Below are 23,312 nucleotides of genomic sequence, written 5' to 3'. Positions count from 1 at the left end.
GCCCCACTCACCAGTGGGCCAACATAAATTCCAGAACTCTTGTGGCCCCACAGCCAGTCTTTAAAGATTCGGCCCACCCACTGGCAGGCCAGCACCACCACAGGACTCCTCTGTCCATGGAGCCAAATGTGCCAGGACCCAGCCTTACCTACCAGCTGCCAGTAGCCTCCACAAAAGGTGGGGCCTGGCAACCAACCAGGCCAGCCACATCTCAGTGTACCCACAGAATGTAGCCCACCACAACACAAAGGCCAAAAGAACTCACACAGAGGCCATTTTTGGAACTTAAATCTCTGGTGACTACAGAGGAGTGTGCTATGGGGACCTCTAAGACATTTTCTATATAAGGCCACTATTCCAAGATCAGGAAATGTAACCAACCTATTGAATAAATAGAAATGAAAGCAGGAACCTGGGATTCCCTGGTGGCTCAGTGGTAAAGAGTTTGCCTGCAATGCAGGAGATACAGGAGAAACAGGCTCGATCCCCCAGTCAGGAAGATCCCCTGGAGAAGAAAATGGCAACTCACTCCAGTATTCTTGCCAGGACAATCCCATGGACAGAGGAGCTTGACAGACTACAGTCCATGGGGTCACAAAGAGTCAGAGGCGACTGAGCACAAAAACAGGCAAAATAAGGGGGAACAAGTTAAAACCCCAGAAAAAAAACTAAGTGGAGATAAGGAATCTACCCGATAAAGAGTACAAGGTAATGGTCTTAGAGATGCTCAAAGAACTTGGGAGAAGAAGGAATAAACACAGTAAGATTTAACAAAGAGTTAGAAAATACGAAGAGCAACCAGAGATGAAGAATACCATAAATGAAGTAAATACATTAGAAGGAAACAACAGCAGATTAGATGATGAAAAGGAATAAAGGAGTGAGCTAAAAACAACGGAAATCACTAAAGCTGAAAAGAAAAAAGAATAAAAAGAAATACGGACAGTCTAAGAAACCTCTAGGACAACATCAGCATACTAACATTCACATACAGAGATCCCAGAAATGTGTGTGGGGTGGGGGGCGGGACGGGAGCGGAACAGAGAACATATCTGAGGACAAAACAGTTGGAAACTTCCCTAACCTAGGGAAGGAAACAAGACACCCAGGTCCAGAAAGCACAGAATTCCAAACAGAATCAATCAAAAGACGACCACATCAAAGATACATGGTAATTAAAATAGCAGAAGTAAGAGATAAAGGGAGAATATTAAAAGTAGTAAGGGGAAAGCAACAAGTTATATACATAAAACTACCAGCTGTTTTTCAGCAGAAACTCCACAGACCAGAAGAGAAAGAAAGGCATGATATATTTTAAAAAATGAAAGAGAAAAATCTACAATCAAGAATACTCTCCTGAGCAAAGCTTTCATTCAGATTTGGAGGAAAGAGCAAAAGTTTTACAGACCAGCAAAACCTAAAAGAGTTCAACATTACAACCAGTTTTGTAAGAAATGTTAAAGAAAAGGCCACAACTAGAAATATGAAAATTACAACAGGAAAAGTCTCATTGGTAAAGGAAAATATATAACAGACTGATAAACCTTGTCAGTTCACTTCAGTTCAGTCGCTCAGTCGTGTCCGACTCTTTGCGACCCCATGAATCACAGCACACCAGACCTCCCTGTCCATCACCAACTCGCAGAGTTTACTCAAACTCATGTCCATCGAGTTGGTGATGCCATCCAGCCATCTCATCCTCTGTCGTCCCCTTCTCCTCCTACCCCCAATCCCTCCCAGCAGTCAAATCTTCGCATGAGGTAGCCAAAGTATTGGAGTTTCAGCTTTAGCATCAGTCCTTCCAATGAACACCGAGGACTGGTTGGATCTCCTTGCAGTCCAAGGGCCTCTCAAGAGTCTTCTCCAACACCACAGTTCAAAAGTATCAATTCTTCGGCACTCAGCTTTCTTCACAGTCCAACTCTCACATCCATACATGACCACAGGAAAAACCATAGCCTTGACTAGAACCTTTGTTGGCAAAGTAACGTCTCTGCTTTTGAATATGTTATTTAGGTTAGTCATAACTTTCCTTCCAAGGAGTAAGCGTCTTTTAATTTCATGGCTGCAGTCACCATCTGCAGTGATTTTGGAGCCCAAAAAAATAAAGTCTGACCCTGTTTCCACTGTTTCCCCATCTATTTCCCATGAAGTGATGGGACTGGATGCCATGATCTTAGTTTTCTGAATGTTGAGCTTTAAGCCAGCTTTTTCACTCTCCACTTTCACTTTCATCAAGAGGCTCTTTAGTTCCTCTTCACTTTCTGCCATAAGGGTGGTGTCATCTGCATATCTGAGCTTATTGATATTTCTCCCGGCAATCTTGATTTCAGCTTGTGCTTCTTCCAGCCCAGCGTTTCTCATGATGTACTCTGCATAGATGTTCAATCATCAGGGTGACAATATACAGCCTTGACATACTCCTTTTCCTATTTGGAACCAGTCTGTTGTTCCATGTCCAGTTTTAACTGTTGCTCTCTGACCTGCATATAGGTTTCACAAGAGGCAGGTCAGGTGGTCTGGTATGCCCATCTCTTTCAGAATTTTCCACAGTTTAAAAGACAAAAGTCGTAAATATCATCTGCTACAGTTTGGCTGGGAAGTTCTGATTCATCCACCATAGTCACTAGACATTGCTCCTTTGGATTTCTATTAATTTCGGCCTTTACAAATTCTCTTAATGGAAAAAACTTCAATTTCCTGGAAGACTGTAAAAGGCACCTGGAATAGTTCTTTGCTCAAAAAGATAAAAAGTTTTGGGAAGATGGAATTATGAAGTTGCCTGAAAAAAGGCAGAAGGTAGGGGAACAAAATGGTGAATATGTTGTTCTATAAAGTTCTTGGTGAAAATGAAAAATATATCACTTACTTAAAAACTAAAAGAACTTTTTAGCCAACCCAATATACAGAGAACATTCCATCCATAAGTAGCAGAATAAGCATTCTTTTCAAGCACATATGGAACATTCTCCAGGATAGACTATAAGCTAGGCCACAAAAAAGTCAGTAAATTTAGGAAGACTAAAATTGTATCAAGCAACTTTTATAATCACAAGGCTGTGAGAATAGAAAGCAACAAGGGAAAAACACAAATACATGGAGGCTTGAACACACTAAACATGAATGGATTACTGAAGAAATTAAGGCAAAATTTTTAAAAAAAGAAAAAAAAAAAACAGATAAATGAAAATACACTGAGCCAAAATCTATGGGACATAGCAAATGCAGTTCTAAGAGGGAAACAGTGATATAAGTGTATCTCAGGCTGCATTAAGAATCTCAAACAACCTAACCTTACACTTGAGGGAATTAGAAAAAGAAGAAATAACAAAACCCATTGTATGGTGGCTCAAAAATGGTAAAGAATCTGCCTGCAATGCATGAGACCCAGGTTCAATCCCTGGGTCAGGAAGATCCCCTGGAGAAGGGAATGGCAACCCACTTCAGTATTTTTGCCTCGAGAATCCCATGGACAGGCAAGCCTGGCTGGCTCAGTCCATGGGGTTGCTAAGAGTCAGACATAACTGAGCAACTAATACATACTTACTTACTTAATGTCAGCAGAAGCAAAGAAATCATAAAGATCAGAGCAAAAATACATGAAACAGAGACTAAAAAGCAAAAAAAAAAAAAGAGGTGGGGGGCAATGGAAAAGATCAATGAAACTAAAAGGGAGTTCTTTAAAGAGATAAACAAAGTTGCTAAACCTTGAGGCAGACTCATGAGAGAGGGCCCAAACAAATAAAATCAAAAATGGAAAAGACGTTAAAACCAACACCACAAAACAAATGATCACAAGAGATTACTATGAACAATCATATGGTAATAAAATGGACAACATAGAAAAAAAGGACAAATTCCTAGAAATGTACAATCTCTCACAACTGAATCAGGGAGAAATAGAAAATATGAACAGACTAATTATCAGGAATGATATCAAATCAGTAATCAAAAAATTCTCAACCAACCAAAGTCCAGAAACCAGACAGCTTCATAGATGAGTATTACCAAATATTAGAGCTTCCTTGGTGGCTCAAATGGTAAAGAATCACCTGCACTGCAGGAGACCCAGGTTCAATCCCTGGGTTGGGAAGATCTCCTGGAGAAGGGAATGGCTACCTACTCTAGTATTCTTGCCTGGAGAATTCCATTGACAGAGGAGCCTGGTGGGCTACAGTTCATGGGGTCACAAAGAGTCAGACACGACTGAGTGACTAATACTTTCACTTTCACAATACTTTATGCTGCTTTATACCTTTAAGTACACCTCAATAGTTATAGCTTGATCTGTATCTTACTCTCTTAGGTATAAAAGATAAGGAAATAAACATAAAGCTATAATAAACACAGATGAACGAAACATACCCATTAAAGGAAAAAGTCTGATATTAGATCACAAAATAAAATATAACTGTGCATACTAGATTCACCCTCATCCTGCCCAAACGTGAAAGGATGAAAATGAAATACATGCAAATTCTGTATGTACAAAATGACATAGGGATTATATTGGCACAAGGATATTCATTGTAGAACTATATGTAAACAATAATATATTCAAATAACCTAAGTGCCCATCACCAAGGCCATGGTTATATACATTATTTTTTATTCAGTGAAATACTTTGTAATTACTAAAAAGAATGGTCAACAACCATGTACTGGTATAACACAATTGAGACAGTAAAGCTTTCTGGGTAATAGTTAGAACTCTGTAGACAGACTGCTGGAATTCAATTTCCAGTTCCCCAACTACCTAGCATTTTAAAGTTTCTATGCCTCAGTTAATTTCTTTGTAAGAGGAGGATGAAATAATACTATCTACCTCTCAAGATGTGGCATGAAGATTGTGATGAAGATTAGTAATAAATACTAAAATGCTTGTTAAAACAGGCTGTAGAACATACAAAGCACTGCAAAAATATATTAATTATAAATAAGTGAGAAAAACCCAGGTGTAGAACAGCATATTGTGCTATTTATGGGAAAATATATATATAAACATATGCTTATATGTACAAAATACAGAGGTACCCACAAAACTGAGAGTGGTTTTGTAGGAAAGAAAACTAGGCAGAAGTCTCAGAGTAGGAGAAATATTTGCTGCATATGTCTGTATCTTTTGGACTCTATCATAAGCATATATTGAGCAGACAGAAATCAGTACTTAAATTACCCTTAAAAATCTTAAGGAATCTAAGATAAGTAAACACAGTGCCACTTCTTTATTAGCTCTCTGACCACTGTGCCTAAGGTGCATTTACTCAGATCAAAGGTTACAAACAGCAGACTCTCAGAGACAAATGTATTTCTTCAAACTATCTATGAAAGCTCAGATATTTAATATGTTACTGTATAATATACAAAAGGAATTTATCTTTGGAGACAACATTACAAATACAAATATCAAAAAAATGTTCAAAGAAATGTGCATACAAATACCAAACATTAGAAATAACTTACATGTACATCAAGTGTCAATAAATTATGGTGCCACACAATGGAGTTTCATTCAGATATTTAAAATGACAGCATACACACATAAATTTAGGTTTACAATTTTGCACATAAATGATAAACAGTAAATTATGGACTCTTCAAAGTTCCCTGGACTGCAAGATCAAACCAGTCAATCCTAAAGGAAATCAACTCTGAACATTCATTGGAAGGCCTGTTGTTGAAGCTCCAATACTTTGGACACCTGATGCAAAGAGCCAACTGCAAAAGATCTGGATGCTGGGAAAGACTGAAGGCAAAAGGAGAAGGGGGAGGCGAAGACAAGATGGTTAGATACCATCACTGACTCAAACAGTCATGAATGTGAGCAAACTCTGGGAGACAGTGAAGGACATATGGGGTCAGAAAGAGTCAGACACAACTTAGCAACTGAACAACACCAACAACAAACTATGGACTCTTTCTACACAAGAACACAGATATCCTTCATTCCTTTTCATTGTTATAATTTGTGGTATGACTACACCATAATTTACTTAATCATTTTCTTATCAACTGACGTTTAGGTTATTTCTATTTGCCTTCAGTGGGGGGGGGGGGGGGGGGGGGGGATAGGTAGCACAAATAATGCTTCATTGAACATAAATCTTTATATACAGGAACCAGTATTTCCATAAGGCAGGGTCCTGAAAGCAGAACTGTTCGGTCAAAACTAAAGTGCCTTTGAAACACGTATGCTAGTGTTAGTTGCTCAGTCGTGTCCAACTCTTTGCAACCCTCTGGACCATAGCCCGCCAGGCTCTTCTGTCCATAGATTTTTTTCAGCAAGAATACTAGAGTGGGTTGCTATTCCCTTCTCCAGGGGATCTTCCCAATCCAAGAACTGAACCCTGGTATCCTGCATTGCAGACAGTTTCTTTACCGGCCGAGCCACCAGGGAAGCACTAAAATATGTGTAAGTAGTTCTAAACCGTCTTCTTCCAAAGAGAATGCATAAATCTACACTCTTTCAATCTTGACAATCATTATTCTTTCTCATTTTTATCAATCTGATGTATGAAAAATGACATATTATCTTTATTTCTTTGATTAGGGACGGTGAAGAAATCTTTCCATTCTTCCCGTTTGTGGTATTCAGGCAAAATACGGACTATAGCTACATTATGTATAATACTCATCATGGTTTTAATTTTTCTTATTTTGCCAATATTTAATCATTGGAGGAGAAGGAAATGGCAACCCACTCCAGTATTCTTGCCTGGAAAATCCCAGGGACGAAGGAGCCTGGTGGGCTGCCGTCTATGGGGTCACAGAGTCGGACACAACTGAAGCACTTAGCAGCAGTAGCAATCACTGGAAGTTTCACATACAAATTCAGACTACTACTTCTCATTTAAAAAAAATTTTTAAATGTGAGCACCACTGGGTCAACATTTATTAATGACAAAAACCAACTAGTGGTGAACAGAAGTTGTGCCCACACAGCACTCTCCAACTCAACAATCTCATATATAATCCCTACTGAGTTCACTCATTTATGTTACCTGCCTGATCTCTTGCAGGAATTTAAATTTAGCATTCTACTGCTATTGAGTTACTTGGCTATATACTAGTTATGAGAATTCTTCCTATGAAGGATATGTGTGCGTGTGTGTGCGCGCGCACGCACATATAAGTAATTATAAAGTATTTCTTGTCTCAATTTTTAACTTAATGATATTGTTCATATATACATATATATAGGAATCGCAAAGTCTTAATCAAATGATAGCAATGTTTATCCTTGGTTGTAAGAATGGCTTTCACTTTTATTTATCTTTGTATCATTTTTTAAAATAAATACAAGAATTCCCTCCTTTTACAATCAGTGAGGGGGGAAAGAAAAAGCTATGTTCATTTTGAAACAGAGAATGGTAGTTCGGTTATGTTCTCTTTTAAACTAACAAAGAAAACTCTAATATACAATACCAGAGGAGGGCAACATAATAATCAAACCCATTTAAATTAGTCCACAATAGTTCATGTGGAGCCAAATATAGCCAATACTTCAGATTTGACTGCTTTACAAGCGATATTCAAAAGTGCCTGGAGCGATCTGATTCATATTGAAGTTATAAAACCAAATTTCTGAATACTGGCAGTTCAGAAACCAGCTTTTTCTTCAATTATGAATATTTCAATTTTCATAAATATAAAAACTATAGTTTCGTTCAGTCAACATTTAAAATATACTAAATGCCATGAACTGCACAAGGTGCCAAGTATGCAACCATAATAAAGCATATTATCCTTACCTGTAAGCTAACAAACAAGTGTAAAGGCAAAAACAGTGTGGTAAGAGCTGTTGAAGCACAAAGGCACTTATGAGCCTTGGAAAGGCTTCATCTTAAAGAGACAACACCTAAGAAGAGATCAACTATAAGAGTGGGAGAGGGCCAGGAATCCTAAGGTCATACTGACTCCTCTCTCTCCTTCATCTTTCATATCCTAACAATCACTAAATCCTACTCATTCTTCCCATAAAATTACTCCTGGCTCTTCAACTTCTCTTTATTCTCAATGCCACTACCCTGAGCCAGGTACGCTGAACATTCTCCTGTAATAGCTTTGTAACTGGTCTCAAGCATCCACTCCCCATCTTATTCTTAATCTAATCACTACATTGTAACTAAAGTAATCTTTCAAATACTCAGGGTTTTCCAGCTGGTTCAGATGGTAAAGAGTCTGCCTGCAATGTGGGAGACCCAGGTTCCATCCCTGGGTCAGGACGATTCACTGGAGAAGGAAATGGCAACCCACTCCAGTATTCTTGCCTGGAAAATCCCATGGATGAAGGAACCCAGCAAGCTACAGTCCATGAGGTCACAAAGAGCTGGACACAACTGAGCGATTTCACTTTCTTTCTTTCTTTTCAAATACTCAAATCTAATCAACCAACTATCCAAATTAAAACACCTGGATGGGAGAGGGGGTGGTCCCACAAACACAGCCCTCAAGATAAAATCCAAAATTCTTAGCAATAATTCTCAAGTCTTTCATAATCTGGCCCCTGACTTCAGCTACAACTCCAACATTCCCCACCTTATCCTCTGGTCACAAACACTTCTTTCCAATCCCCCAAGTTCTGCTACCTCTTGTCCCTAAGACTTTACATGAGCTATTTCATTTGATCAGAAACCAGCATAAAATGATCTCAGTTCGTTTCCAAGGCAAACCATTCAATATTATAGTAATAAAAGTCTATGCCCCAACCACTATGCCAAAGATGAATTGGAACGGTTCTATGAAGACCTACAAGACCTTCTAGAACTAAAACAAAAAAAAAGTGTCCTTTTCATCATGGGGACTGGAATGCAAAAGTAAAAGTCAAGGGATACCTGGAGTAACAGGCAAGTTTGGCTTTGGAGTACAAAATGAAGCAGGGCAATAGCTAACAGAGTTTTGCCAAGAGAACACACTGGTCATAGCAAACACGCTCTTCCAACAACACAACAGACAACTCTACACATGGACATCACCAGATGGTCAATACCAAAATCAGATGGATTATATTCTTTGCTGCTGAAGATGGAGAAGCTCCAAACAGTCAGCACAAAAAAAGACCAGGAGCTGACTGTGGCTCAGATCATGAACTCCTTGCAAAAAAACAGGCTTAAATTGAAGAAAGTAAGGAAAACCACCAGGCCATTCAGGTATGACGTAAATCAAATCCCTTATGATTATACAGTGGAAGTGACAAATAGATTCAAGGGATTAGATTTGATAGAGTGCCTGAAGAACTATGGACGGAAGTTTGTGATACTCTACAGGAGGCAGTGATCAAACCATCCCCAAGAAGAAGAAATGCCAAAAGGCAAAATGGCTGTCTGAGGAGGCCTTACAAATAGCTGAGAAAGGAAGAGAAGCAAAAGGCAAGTGAAGAGGCAAGATATACCCATCTGAATGCAAAGTACCAAAGAATAGCAAGGAGAGATAAGAAAGCTTTCTTAAGTGAACCATGCAAAGAAATAGAGGAAAACAATAGAATGGGAAAGTCTAGAGACCTCATCAAGAAAATCAGAGATACCAAGGGAACATTTCATGCAAAGATGGGCACAATAAAGGATAGAAATGGTATGGACCTAACAGAAGATATTATGAAGAGGTGGCAGAACTGTACAAAACAGATCTTAATGACCCGGATAATCATCATGGTATGGTCACTCATCTAGAGCCAGACATCCTGGAGTGGGCCTTAGGAAGCATTACTATGAACAACGCTAGTGGAGATGATGGAATTCCAGCTGAGCTATTTCAAATCCTACAAAACAATGCTGTTAAAGTGCTGCACTCAATATGCCAGCAAATTTGGAAAACTCACCAGTGGTCACAGGACTGGAAAAGGTCACTGCAATGCCAACGAATGTTCAAACTACCTCACAACTGCACTCATTTCACATGCTAGCAAGGTCATGCTCAAAATTCCTCAAGCTAAGCTTCAACAGTACATGAACAGAGAATTTTGCAGATGTACAAGCTGGATTTAGAAAAGGCAGAGGAACCAGAGATCACACTGCCAACATCTGTTGGATCATTAAAAAAGCAAGAGAATTCCAGAAAAACACCTACTTCTGTTCCATGGATAATGCTAAAGCCTTTGACTGTGTGGATCACAACAAATTGTGGAAAATTCTGAAAGAGATGGGAATACCAGACCACCTGACCTGCCTCTTGCAAAACCTGTATGCAGGTCAAAAAGCAACAGTCAGAATTAGACATGGAAAAACAGACTAGTTCAAAATTGGAAGAGGAGTATGTCAAGGCTGTATATTGTCACCCTGCTTATTTAACTTCTATGCAGAGTACATTATGGGAAATGCTGGGCTGGAGGAAGTGCAAGCTGGAATCAAGATTGCCAGGAGAAATATCAATAACCTCAGATATGCAAATGACACCACTCTTATGGCACAAAGCAAAGAACTAAAGAGCCTCTTGATGAAAGCAAAAGAGGAGAGTGAAAAAGCTGGCTTACAACTCAACATTCAAAAAACTAAGATCATGGCATCTGGTGCCATCAGTTCATGGCAAATAGATGGGGAAACAATGGAAACAGAGACAGACTTTATTTTCTTGGGCTCCAAAATCACTGTGGATGGTGACAGCAGCCATGAAACTAAAAGATACTTGCCCTTTGGAAGAAAAATTATGATAAACCTAGACAGTACATTTATAAAGTATAAAATATTTTAAGTATTTGTATTTATCAGTGTATTTATATTTATCACTTTGCTGACAAAAGTCCTTCTAGTCAAAGTTATGGTTTCTCCAGCAGTCATGTACAGATGTGAGAGCTGGACCATAAAGAACGCTGAGCGATGAAGAATTGAGGCTTTCAAACTGTGATGTTGGAGAAGACTCTTGAAGAGTCCCTTGGACAGCAAGGAGACCAAATCAGTCTATCCTAAAGGAAATCAGTCCTGAATATGCACTGGAAGGACTGATACTGAAGCTCCAATTTTTTAGCCACCTGATGCGAAGAGCTGCCTCACTGGAAAAGACCCTGATGCTGGGTAAGACTGAGGGCAGGAGAAGGGGGTGACTGAGGATGAGACGGTTGGATGGCATCATCGACTCAACAAACATGAGGTTGAGCAAACTCAGGGAGACAGCGAAGGACAGGGAAGCCTGGCGTGCTATACAGTCCATGGGGCTGCAAAGAGTCAGACATGACTGAGTAACTGAACAACAACAATAGAAACAGGTTTACAGTTCTTCACTGAGATCCATGCACCCTTCAGATCTCAGTTTAAATATCAGGGAAGTCCTTCCTGACTACTCAAAAGCATTTCTGAATACTGTCTCCGCTCTCTGTGCTCCCACTTAAAACTTCCCCTATCAGAGTATTTTTCACACTGTATCATATTTGTCAGATTAGCTATTTCACTCCCTCATTTAAAGCAGTGGGAAAACAGGGAGCTTATTGTCTTTTTCACAGTTTTATTCTAATAGTTATAAAATAATACCTAACAGTTTAATTTATTGAAAGAATTGTTGAGTATTTGTTAACTTGGGCTTTATCTACCCTACTAAAAAGCAGCCTTCCTACAGTTTTCCTCTTAAGTACTTTACAGCTTCAAAGATACTATGAACTTTTTATTAAACACACAATAAGCATGTAGTAAACACTTGCTGAAACCAGTTGAACAATAAGCAAAGACAAAAATCTTGTCTCATTGCATACTTCCCTATACTCAAAATTAAATCACTCAGATTTTTTAATGAATAACTAAAATGGCAAGATTTCAACTATTTTCGTTTGTTTATAAAGATCTGAAATGCTCTTTATATTCTTTTACTAGTTGAAAGAAATAAACTGCTCTCCCCTCCAAATCACATAATTCTATGTATTTTTGTAATTCAAGTTAAAAAAGGAATCTTCAAAACTGGAAAACCAAAGATTGAGAAAGTACCCAAAATTAACATGTTCAAGGGAACATTACTGTTCAGAGAGAAATGGAAAAACACTGCCCTAAGCAGCATGAATGAACATGATGCGAGAGTTAATTTTCATGCAGGCTAAAGAAATAGCTGTAAATAAATAAATTGCTCTATATTAGTCCATGTTAATTAGAATCAAGGCAAGAGTGCACAACTCATAGCATCTCTAAACTCATTTCCCCCCCTTTTCTAAAGAGGCAAGATGAAATAGTTTGGACTGAAATAGTTTGGACTAACATGCACGGAAACTAAATATTATACAGTAACAAATACATGAGAGTTTTCCAAGAAATTTGGTATTCCTTCTTATGGGAAAGCACAAGATTTATTATGTAATTTTGATTCTGAGCAAACAAAAGTTTTGAGCAAAGAACTGAAAATCTGTTTACTCAACCTAAAAGTCAAGCCATAATTGAGATTACAGCTCTCTTGTACAACACTTCACTATATACATAAATTGTAAGATTCTCCAGCAAAATAAAAGGAAGAGGTGGGATGGGGGAATTTAAATGTCTCAAGATAACTAAGATATAATAAATGTCATATCTTGATCAAACTTAATCTGAAAAGTTCTTAGGCCACACAGTCTAAAGAAAAAGATTTGTGAATATTTGCTTTAACAGCCTTTCTTTCCCAGAACTCAAAACATGTCAAACAGAACCTAAGTGTTCTCAAAGAACACTTACTCTTTAACATGGGCTAATTGGCAATAAATCAAAAAGTTGGCTACCTAATTATCAGTGTAAAGCAAACGAGATAAAATGTAATTCCTATCTTAGGTTATATGCACTAAGGTGACTACAGTATTTTAAAAGTATTTTCAACTTAGAATTTGATTTTCAGTACTTTTAAGCTAAAAATTAATCTCATTTAATTGCTTTTTGTGTGTATAAACCCACACATTCCTTCACTAGATCTTATCTGATCATAAAGTCTGTCCATTACTCATTCTATAAACTATCAGAAACTGTCAGGAAAAAAATATAAACAAAAATAAATTTACCACACACAGCAAGATTAGAGGACTGTGGTGTCAAGGCAGGTATATTACATTTAAGAGTCAGTATTTAATAAGTTGCCTTTATTATAAAACAAAGTTTTTCTTATATTCATATAGTTCACTTTTTAGACTATTTAGGTGAAGACCAGTATGCTCAGTTATTTATCTATTCATCCTAACAGCTGTTAAAACAGAATTTACATTGTGCATTTGGGGCCTTAATAATATAATCTCATTATCTCTGTATTACATTTTAAAAAATACCCCAAAGCAAAAGTCTTCCTCATACAAGATCAAAAAAAAAAAAAAAACATGGAACAGTCAAGCCCAATTTAACTTAAGGTTAATAAAGATTCTTTGCCATCAGAACCTACTCTAAATATGGAAAAGCAGCCCGTGCTTATAGATTTGAATATATATTAAAAAAAATATTTTTTTTGCAATTTAACATATTAAATCTAACCAGTTCCCAACTGGTTAGATGTACTATCTACTACTATGTGACTATAATTGCAAAATGAGTCCCACATAGTTTACAGAAGCTTTAATGTAAAAAATTCTTACATCATAAAAATGTAAATCATTTAGTAATTTGCAGGTAGCAATTGATTTATTATTTAAATTATGCCAGAAAAAAAGAAAAAGCATTATTTGGCCATACTTAATTTCAATTACTCTCAGAAGCAACTCAAATATTATCAAATTGTTAATTATAAAAGCTGGGTAATGGTATGGTCAAAAAAAAGATGTGTCAATTAAGAAATTATTTTTATTTTTACACATGATCTACCTTTGAGGATTATTCAAAGAATTTGAACATAATGGGCTTCCCTGATGGCTCAGCTGGTAAAGAATCTGCCTGCAATGCAGGAGACCCTGGTTTAAATCTTGGGTTGGGAAGATCCCCTGGAGAAGGGATAGGTTACAACTTCAATTATATGAAACTTAATTTTAACTTTCTTTGATAAAATAAAAATCTTCAAGATCTTACTACAGAGTCATTACAAAAGTATCAATTAGCATAATATATGTGTGTGTGTGTGTGTGTGTGTGTGTGTGTGTGTGTGTGTGTAAATATCAGGTATAGTGAGCTCCAACTGAAAAAAGGCCAGATAAGTTTATTTTTGCATATAGATAATTAGTTATGCGTTAAAGCATTACTCACAGAGCTAACTCTATAAAAATTACATAGCTGACTTTAAAGGCAAATTTATTAAGTCCTTCCTTTTTCATATCACAAAATCTTTAAACTGAAACATTTAACTCTAAAATCCATTTGTCTGATAATAATAATTAGCATAGATCAACTCAGTACCTTTTTTAATTAACAAAATAAGCTGGTAAAAAGTATGTTTTATAAAATGCCTTGACAGTATACTATCCTGAACAATGGATACAAACTAGTTTCATACTTTACAGTTAGTTTCTAATCAGTTTCAGTATCTGTTTCTCACAGTCTGATACAATGCTGCAACTTCAGAGTTGCACAACATTCTGGGGGAAATGTATAAAATTATTTACATTGAAATACTTAGTCCTGTACACAAGCATCATGACAATTTCACAAGAGTGGTCAAACTTTTTAAATAAAAATATTAATAAATTTTAATAGAATTAAGTGTTTGTTTCAAAAACTGTGACTCCATTTTAAAGAATCATTGTTCTCAAGTCCCAAAACAATTTTTGCTTTTCATGCCTTATTTGCAACCTAAAATATTAACTGATTTATGTCACTCACTCACCCATTGACTATCATATTTGATCATCTTCAGGTTTTTCCTGCCCAATCCAAAGCCCAACACAGACTCACGTTCTGGACCTTCAATACACTTTGTTCTTGTCCTAAATACGCATGTTCTGTGTGTACTACTACAAGCTATTATATAACAGGAGGTGGGATAAATTAAAGAATACTGCAGCACTATAAGCCATTGAGCATGCTGAGTTTCCACAGTTGCTTAGTGGGTGTTCTGAAACTAGGCCATATTTCTAGTATTAAGAATTTCAAATCCCTACTTCCAAAGCAGAAATAAATGTTTTCAAAATTAAATCATAAAACCTTACATTTTAAGCTGCCTGGTATATAAGTATCCCATTTCTATGACTTTAAAACTGTAATTAACACATGGTAGATAAACCAATATTTGTTTTAGCAACAAAATAGGAAATAACTAGCTCTTTTACCTATCCTTATATAGTCAGAAAACACAACTGATTACAAAACTAAGACAAAATAAATTTATATGAACCAGAACTAAAGCCCTTTAAGTGAAATATCAAATTCTTTATCCCAGAAGACATAAAGAAAACAAAGTTGAATTAAAAATAATATATTTCAGGTCATCCAAGCTGCAGCATTCTACAGACTTCTAAAACAAGTATTATAACCTCCAATCTAATTTTTCCAGTCTAGGTTACCAAAAATGCCAAAAATAAACAATAAAACTTACTCCTTAAGGACTTCCCTCATAGCTCGGTTGGTAAAGAATCTGCCTGCAATGCAGGAGACCCAAGTTCAATTCCTGGGTCGGAAAGATCCTCTGGAGAAGGAAATGGCAACCCACTCCAGTATTCTCGCCTGGAGAATGCCATGGACAGAGGAGCCTGGCAGGCTACAGTCTATGGGATCACAAAAGTCGGACATGACTTAGCAACTAAACCACTACTCTCTTTAACAGTTTAAAAGTTGCTTTATGTCATTTTGTCATATCACTGCAACAGGTATGTTTTCATTCAAAACTGATAAACATGTTGTTACTCAGTTTTACATATTTCGTACCTCAGTACACAAAAGAAACACATGGTAGGTATAAAATCCAAAAGCTTTTAAGGCAGTAATAATATACTGCACTAAATCAGGACTTTCAATCATTTTCTTCAATTTAATTTTACTTAATAAATACTTACAATACCTACTATGTTTCATCTCATTAAGCAAATCTTCCCAATAACAAAAGGCTAACATTAAAACTGCAAGGAGATCCAACCAGTCCCTTCTGAAGGAGATCAACCTTGGGATTTCTTTGGAAGGAATGATGCTAAAGCTGAAACTCCAGTACTTTGGCCACCTCATGTGAAGAGCTGACACATTGGAAAAGACTCTGATGCTGGGAGGGATTGGGGGCAGGAGAAGGGGACGACAGATGATGAGATGGCTGGATGGCATTGAGTCTGAGTGAACTCCGGGACTTGGTGATGGACAGGGAGGCCTGGCATGCTGCAATTCATGGGGTCGCAAAGAGTCGGACACGACTGAGCAACTGAACTGAACATTAAAACTTGTTATCATTTTAGATGGAAACCTTTCTGAAATACCTGTTTCTGTGTCATTATCAAAATTTACCAACAGCAATTAATATCTTTGTCATGATCTTACATCATCGTTTTTGCTATACTATTCTACATATAAAACAGATGGCATCTTAAAAGATTTTAAGTATTTATCACATTAATTTATTTTTTAATGTCTTACGTCTGCTTTTTAAGTACTTTACCCTTGCTCTTATTTTCAACTTTCATAAGGCCTCTAGGAGTACCCTATCCTTTCTACATTTGGCTACCAAACTTTAAAGTAACTGTACATTATGAAATTTTAACGGAGAAGTCAATGGCAACCCACTCCAGTACTCTTGCCTGGAAAATCCCATGGATAGAGGGGCCTGGTGGGCTGCAGTCCATGGGGTCGCTAGGAGTTGGACACGACTGAGAGACTTCACTTTATTTTTTCACTTTCATGCGTTGGAGAAGGAAATGGCAACCCACTCCAGTGTTCTTGCCTGGAGAATCCCAGGGACGGAGGAGCCTGGTGGGTTGCCATCTATGGGGTCACACAAAGTCGGACACAACTGAAGCGACTTAGCAGCAGCAGCATAAAATTGTAAAGATCCCTCAATTAAGGCCTAGGGGGTTCTAAGAGCAGTAAATGTGTTTAAGAGCAAAAGCATTATGATATCTTTGCCCTTTTTGGCCTGTTTGTTTGGGGGCCCTAGACAAATTTTCTATTAGAAGCCTTACAAAGTTAAGACATTGTGTACTGGAGAAATGGTAGTAAAGAGGACAAATACTTGATGCTCATCATGAAGCTTACAGTAATGCAAAAAAGACAAAGACATTAAACACATCATTACAAAAATGATGAGTATTATAAAAAGGAAATAACAGGTGGGAGACCTTAAAACAGGAGAATCTAACTAGAGATCAAAGGCTTCCCCAAGGATGTGATATTGGGGCCTGACCAGCAATTAGGAGGTTAGCCAGGTGAAGCGAGCATGGGGCTGTACCCAAGGAGATGACACCAGAAAGTTTTAGTTTCTTAAAAGATAACCTTGAGATAAGTGAGACGTTATAACATTTATATGGGAATTGCTAAAATGTGAAACATTTAAAAAGGAATTTCTCAGATTTCTATAATGAAAATAACAGGAAGGACTGCTGTGCTTAGTTTCTCAGTCGTGTCCAACTCTTTGTGATCCGCCATTCTCTTTTGTCCATGGGGATTCTCTAGGTAAGAATTCTGGAGTGGGTTGCCATGCCCTCCTCCAGAGGATCTTTCCAACCGAGAGATCAAATCCAGGCCTCCCACACTGCAGGCAGATTCTTTACTGTCTGAGCCACCAGGGAAGCTCAACCAACAATACTGAAGTGTGTAGCCTATCCCTTCTCCAGGGGATCTTCCTGACCCAGGAATAGAACCGGGGTCTCCCATATTGCAGGCGGATTCTTTACCAGCTGAGCTATCAAGGAAGCCCCAACAGGAAGGATTGAAAAAAAGCCAAGTATGAGAATGTTTTAAAATGGGAAACTACGGCACGCTGGGAGAGCCGAAGAGCCTTCATTTCATCCTCAAAAAGTATTAAATCACACTGCATGAAAAATTACTTTTTAATAGTCAAGTTCAGAGAACTTTTAAATCTTAAAAAACTTCTAAAGGCATACAAAGACTTCTAGCAGGCTACCAGGATATAACTACTGATCATACAGTCTGACTTTTAAGCAAAGAGTGGCACTCTGAAGTAAGTATGGAAAGAGGCTATTTTTAATGTTCTCAGAAGAGTGCATTTTAAATATCTGCGAAATAACTCACCATGAGTTCTAAGGAAGGAAATTCATAAATGTTACTCTTAACAAGATACATAAAAGCTGAGAAAAATATATTTAAGTATGATATGAGAAAAATATATTTAAATACTATTTTGAAACATTTTCTTATTATCCAAGTTCCATGCTTCAGAATTATTTCACGTTAGGCTGATATGTTCTTCTTCTATTTAACTATGAAAATATACTTAGTTAAAAATTTTAAATAATAATTTGGAGCAGATTCCTAACATTAGTGCAGATCCATAGTTCAAGCCCCAAATTAAATGAGGCACAAAAGGCATACAATCTCTAAAGATAATAACTTTAATGCAAGCCTACTGTATCACTTAAAATATTAACATTAGGTCATAGATGGACTCCAAATTGTTATTCCCTGCAATTCTCCAAATGGACCTTAACATCTCTAACTTCTATGCTTTTTCTACCCTCCATCCAACTTATTCCTCAAGAGTTAGTTCAGGTTGTATCCTTCAGTAAGCACTGATGATTATACATGCAGTCTGAATTAATTCATCTGAGTTCTTCAGTGTATACAGCTACCAAAGCACTTGTCACACTGCAAAACAATTAACTACTGTTTGTCCCCTTCATGCAACAAACCATGAACTTACTAAATGCAGAAAACAGTATATTTATCTCTGTGCCTTTACAGACCGGGAAACACACAGCACTCAGGAGAAGGTCTATGACATGAGTGAGTATGAAACTAGTGAGAAACACTTACATAATAAAACTTAAAGGTTAACTCAAAAACTATCTGCAAAATGGTAAAATTCCTGAAGGCAGTGTTGTACAACACAAAACCGGAAACAGAGAAAGCCCAAATTTAACTGATGAAATTAACTCCAAATTCTAGACATCACCCATGTCAGAACACATCATTTCTACCTACAAGGCATTAGAAAAACTGAAAGAAAAAATATTTATCTGTCAACGGTGAAATTACTTAACTAAACTTGCAAGATTTATAAAGTATTTGAGGGCAAATAAGATGCTTAAATTGTGTGTTCACAGTGCTATGAACATTAGAAGATAGACATTCCAAAATATTTCATAGTAGTCTTTCACATAGGGACAAATCATACCCTCTTTTAAGGTCATTTATAATGTTTTAGCTTCAAGCAATATCTTCATTATTTCCAATAAAAGAAACTTTAACCTTTTCTAGCATGAACTACTTTCTGTGACCAGTTATGATATTTACAAAAGTTGGAATGAGATACGTAGTGTGAAATAATCTAATTAGTTCTTTAAATCTTGATAATGGGAACATCATACTTTCTCAAAGAGCACATATGTTAGCAACATCTCAAAAGCTGAAGAGCCCTCTGCAATTAGAATATGCTTTTCATACACTAGAACTTTGATTTGCTGAGTTAAAGATGATGTGCTAAAAAACTGGGAACCAGGAGAAAATGCCAAAGACAGAAGAAATATTATGTTAAAATAACGCAACTACATATTTTAGAACATAAATTAGTTTTTTAGACTTACGCATGTTCTTTTCTACCTGCGCTGGTTGACAATTACATTTCAGAGCACTCCAATACTTGAAGCACACTATAGGTCAACTTGTGACAGAAATTTTTAATATTTTAAAAGTCAGAGTTGATAGTAAAATACAAAATTTAACTACTGTGTTAACAGAAAAAAATATTTCCAGAAAGATATATAGTACATAGCCTTGATACAACGTAAAATTCAGAAGACAGGAATAGCAAACCTGACCTATATATTCTTTAGTCAGTAAAAGATTTAGCCTTAAATTATAATATGCCTAATGCTTAATGTGAAATATGTAATGCAGGAAATATAAGTCAAATAATAAGCAAAAACAGCAAATTTATTTGCAGTACTCCTTTTTCAAGTATCACATAGAAGTACTTTATTATTCTGCTGCTAAATTACAGCCCATTTCTAATTCATCTATAACAAAGTATTACTAATTCCCCACGGATCTTATTAGGAAATATCAAAGTTTTATATCTAAGTTTCCTCTCCTAATTGGTATCTTATAATCCAGTTCAAGAACACCTTCACTAAACCCAAGTTACAGAACCTCAGAATTCACCGAAGGACAGGAGTCAGCTTGTTTTTCTGTTGTTTTTTATTGTTTTGAGAGTGTTTTGGTCTTGTGATTTTTTTAATTACTATAAGCATATATTCTATGTTTTTTCATTCATGAAAAATACATAAACGATACAGTGAACTGAATCCTATGAAGATATAGTCTTTCATTTAATCTTCAACCTCCAAAGAAATTCATTCTTATATCTGCATGCCCAGGTTAGTGTATATTTTTCAGTTAAAAAAAAAAAAAAAAACACAAAAAAAAAACACAACAGATTCTGGTATTCTTTTCTCATATGATATTTAAAATCTAAAAACTATTTAAACTGTTTAAAGAATACAAGTCTTACAGAAATATTAAATTACACAATATTGATAATCCAGCATATTTTTAAAACAAATATGACTGCAATTTAACTGCCTGGATAACAAGGAATTTCAATTTTCACGCTTGCCCTCAAAATCCATACAGGTAACGCAAGGCAAAAAAAAATATACCAGCAGTTATTCAGAAGCCATCTTTGGGAGCATTCCACCTAGAATTCCAGTTTATTATCTCTCTTGAATATGGGAGAAGCCCTCTCCCAAGTCACTGAAGAAACAAAAAAAATTCAAAAAGTATAATTCCAGCCAGCATAACAAAAGAATTTATGATTTTAGTGTTCCGTTTGAAAAGTGAAATGTTTCAAATTTCTGACTGGTTTCTAGTTCACAAGTTGCTGTGTCTTGTTACCATTATCAAAACAGTTCTGATCAACTTTCTGAATATGGTAGCTTAAAAACTCAAAAAAAAAAAAAAACAAAAACCCCAGCTGCAAGTTATTAATGTATTTCTTAACATCACTCTTTAATCCATTACCATTCATAACAAATAAAAGAGAAAAATCTTAAAAACAGCTGAAAAATTGTATTAACAATCAAGAAATCAGAAAACAAATGCCAACCTGAGATCAATGTGTTTTTCAAAAACTGAACAAACGCCGGGAAAACGTAGTAACCTTCGAGATAGGCCATGTCCGTTATTTCCAAACTGGCATTTCAAGAATATAGTTTTATATGTCAGCTTTATGTTACATTTAAACCATTAGACAAAGCCTTTATTTCTCTGTGGTCTACTTTAAAATGCATATGCATAATTAAAACTTTTACAGTGTGCCTGAGGTGCAAATTAGTATTTAAAAGATTATCATATTCAGTCTAAGATCCTTATGTAGGTAGGGAATGGTCATTTTCATAATTATTCCTAATAATTCTTGTCACTGTCACACAGAAAACAAACACTTAACAAATTCAAACTATGAACTTTAAGTTTGCTGAATGTCACAAATTGTACTCAATAGCTAAATCTCAAATACATAGTAACAGACAGTTACAAAGGCTATAACATGTAAAGGTGAGGGTAGAGATTAGCAACTAATAAACTGAGGTCTTTAAGACAATCTTTCTTAAAGGGTTGATGATGTAAAAAATACTTGGTGACACAAGTGTACTCTAAGATTCTGAAAACCTAACAAAAAATAGTTTTAGATACAACTATCCATTACTCCTGAGTACTGAGCAAGGAGAAAGTGCTGACATTTACGAAGAAGTGTATAATACTGCACAGGTGTAAGCTTAGATATAGACTGGTGGTACTTATCGTGAGGGAAGCAAATACTATACAGTCCACATCTGCAACCCAATTTTGCTTCAGCATCCCTAGAGACTTAGAAAACATTTTTTGGGTAGATTGCAAAATATTGCTTCCTCTTTTATTCTCATCAGCCCCATTATGATACAAAGCAACAGAAAAGAAAATCAAATCACCAACTGAAAGGGCTGAAAGCTTAAACACACACACAGACACACACACAAAAGCATCTTCTTTCCAACTATTGAAACGGTATTCATTTCACCTGTTTGTAGATCCACACTAACACAATTACACAAACCCTCTGCTGATTTTTGAGGGAAAAAAAAAAAAGGAAGGCAATTAATGGCTTGGAGTCATTCTTCTTCTACCTAGGAAAGGAGGGGAGGGAGGTGGTACAAAACAATGGATACTGAAGGGCTGGGGGAAAATCGTTTTGTCCCGAAGCCTCTAGCATTGGGGGGGGGGGGGGGGGGGAGGCGGGGAGAAGAGTACTTTTCCTCTACCCCTAAAAGCCTCCGCGGAAAAAGGTTGCCATTAGGCATGTCCAACAGAGCACTCTTGGATGCCTACAACTCGCTTCACCAAGCAACACACCCAAAGCCGACTCACCACTCTTCACGGAACCGAGAGGAGACGGTGAGCGCGGTGGGCTTTGGGGAAGGGGCGAGGAAAGACTCCACCCCGTATCACTACCGCTGCGCCAAGGCCCCCGCCAACGATTCGCACGCCCACGGGGCGCCCCGCAGCCTGGGCCCGGTGACCCCAGGAGCCTAGTGGAGCGAGACTATCCTCCGGGCGCCCCCGGCCCCGGCCCTTGCGCCGGTTAGTCCTCGCCCGGGCGCTGTCCCGGCCGGCCGGCCGCCCGCCGCCACCGCAGGCCCGGCCCCCGGACACTGTCAGCCGGCCGGCTCGCTCTCGGTGCTCGGCTGCGGGCCCCACAGGAGAGTCAGCTCCCAGGGCCCGGGCCTCCCGGCGACAGCACCCAGGAAAACGGCGGCGGCGGCGCCTCCTAGGGCCCCGGCACCTCGGGCCTCGCCCCGGCCCCGCCGGCTCGCGCCTGTCAGGACGCGCGGGGCCTCCCCCTACCGACCGACCGCCCGACGGACAGGAAGGACGGCAAGAAGAACCGGCCAACAGGCACCCTCCCGCCTCGGCGGCCCCTGGTTACCGTCAGGAGCCCGGACTTCGCCATCCTCCTCACTCGCCCTCCTTCCTCCTCCTCCTTGGAAGCGACGCTGCCCAACCGCCGCCCCCCGACCGCCCCTCCCCCACTCGCCCCGCCCCGCCCCGCCCGCCCCTCCACACACTCTCGCTTCTACCGCCCCGCCCCACCTCTCGAGTGCAGGCCCGTCAATCGCCGGGGAAGAGAAACAGGCGGGGCCAGAGCCGCCAACGCTGCCCAATCAGACAGACGTACTGTCGCCAGCGACGCTACCCAATCAGAATGAGGTATTGGCGCCAGCTTCCCTCTCTGCGCCCTTTTCCTTTTCTCTGCTCCTGGACGCCCTCTCTCCCGCCCACTGGGCGCCGCTGGCTAGCTGGGCCACAGAGAGAGCCTCCAGCAGGGTAGAGTGA

The 23,312-nt window shown here is 38.2% G+C and overlaps 1 protein-coding gene across 4 annotated transcripts in view; it reads right to left on the bottom strand.

The window, feature by feature from the left end:
• The window catches only part of SHOC2 (SHOC2 leucine rich repeat scaffold protein), an 87,741-nt gene that overhangs the window by 63,988 nt on the left and 441 nt on the right, over positions 1-23,312 (bottom strand). Inside the window, exon 1 of one of the 4 annotated variants that reach the window (XM_070780821.1) lies at positions 23,070-23,091. The exons of 1 other annotated variant lie outside the window; for it this stretch is intronic. The gene's annotated coding sequence lies outside the window, so the exon portion shown is untranslated. Of the gene's footprint in view, positions 1-22,346; positions 22,527-22,905; positions 23,010-23,069; positions 23,092-23,312 lie in introns of those variants that run through there. 2 more of the 4 variants (XM_070780819.1, XM_070780822.1) reach the window with 2 other exon arrangements.

This window comes from Bos indicus, chromosome 26, assembly GCF_029378745.1.
Source record: "Bos indicus isolate NIAB-ARS_2022 breed Sahiwal x Tharparkar chromosome 26, NIAB-ARS_B.indTharparkar_mat_pri_1.0, whole genome shotgun sequence".
NCBI classification, from domain to species: domain Eukaryota; kingdom Metazoa; phylum Chordata; class Mammalia; order Artiodactyla; family Bovidae; genus Bos; species Bos indicus.
The sequence above is the reverse complement of the archived record's forward strand: the minus strand, read 5'-3'. Positions and strand labels throughout refer to the sequence as shown.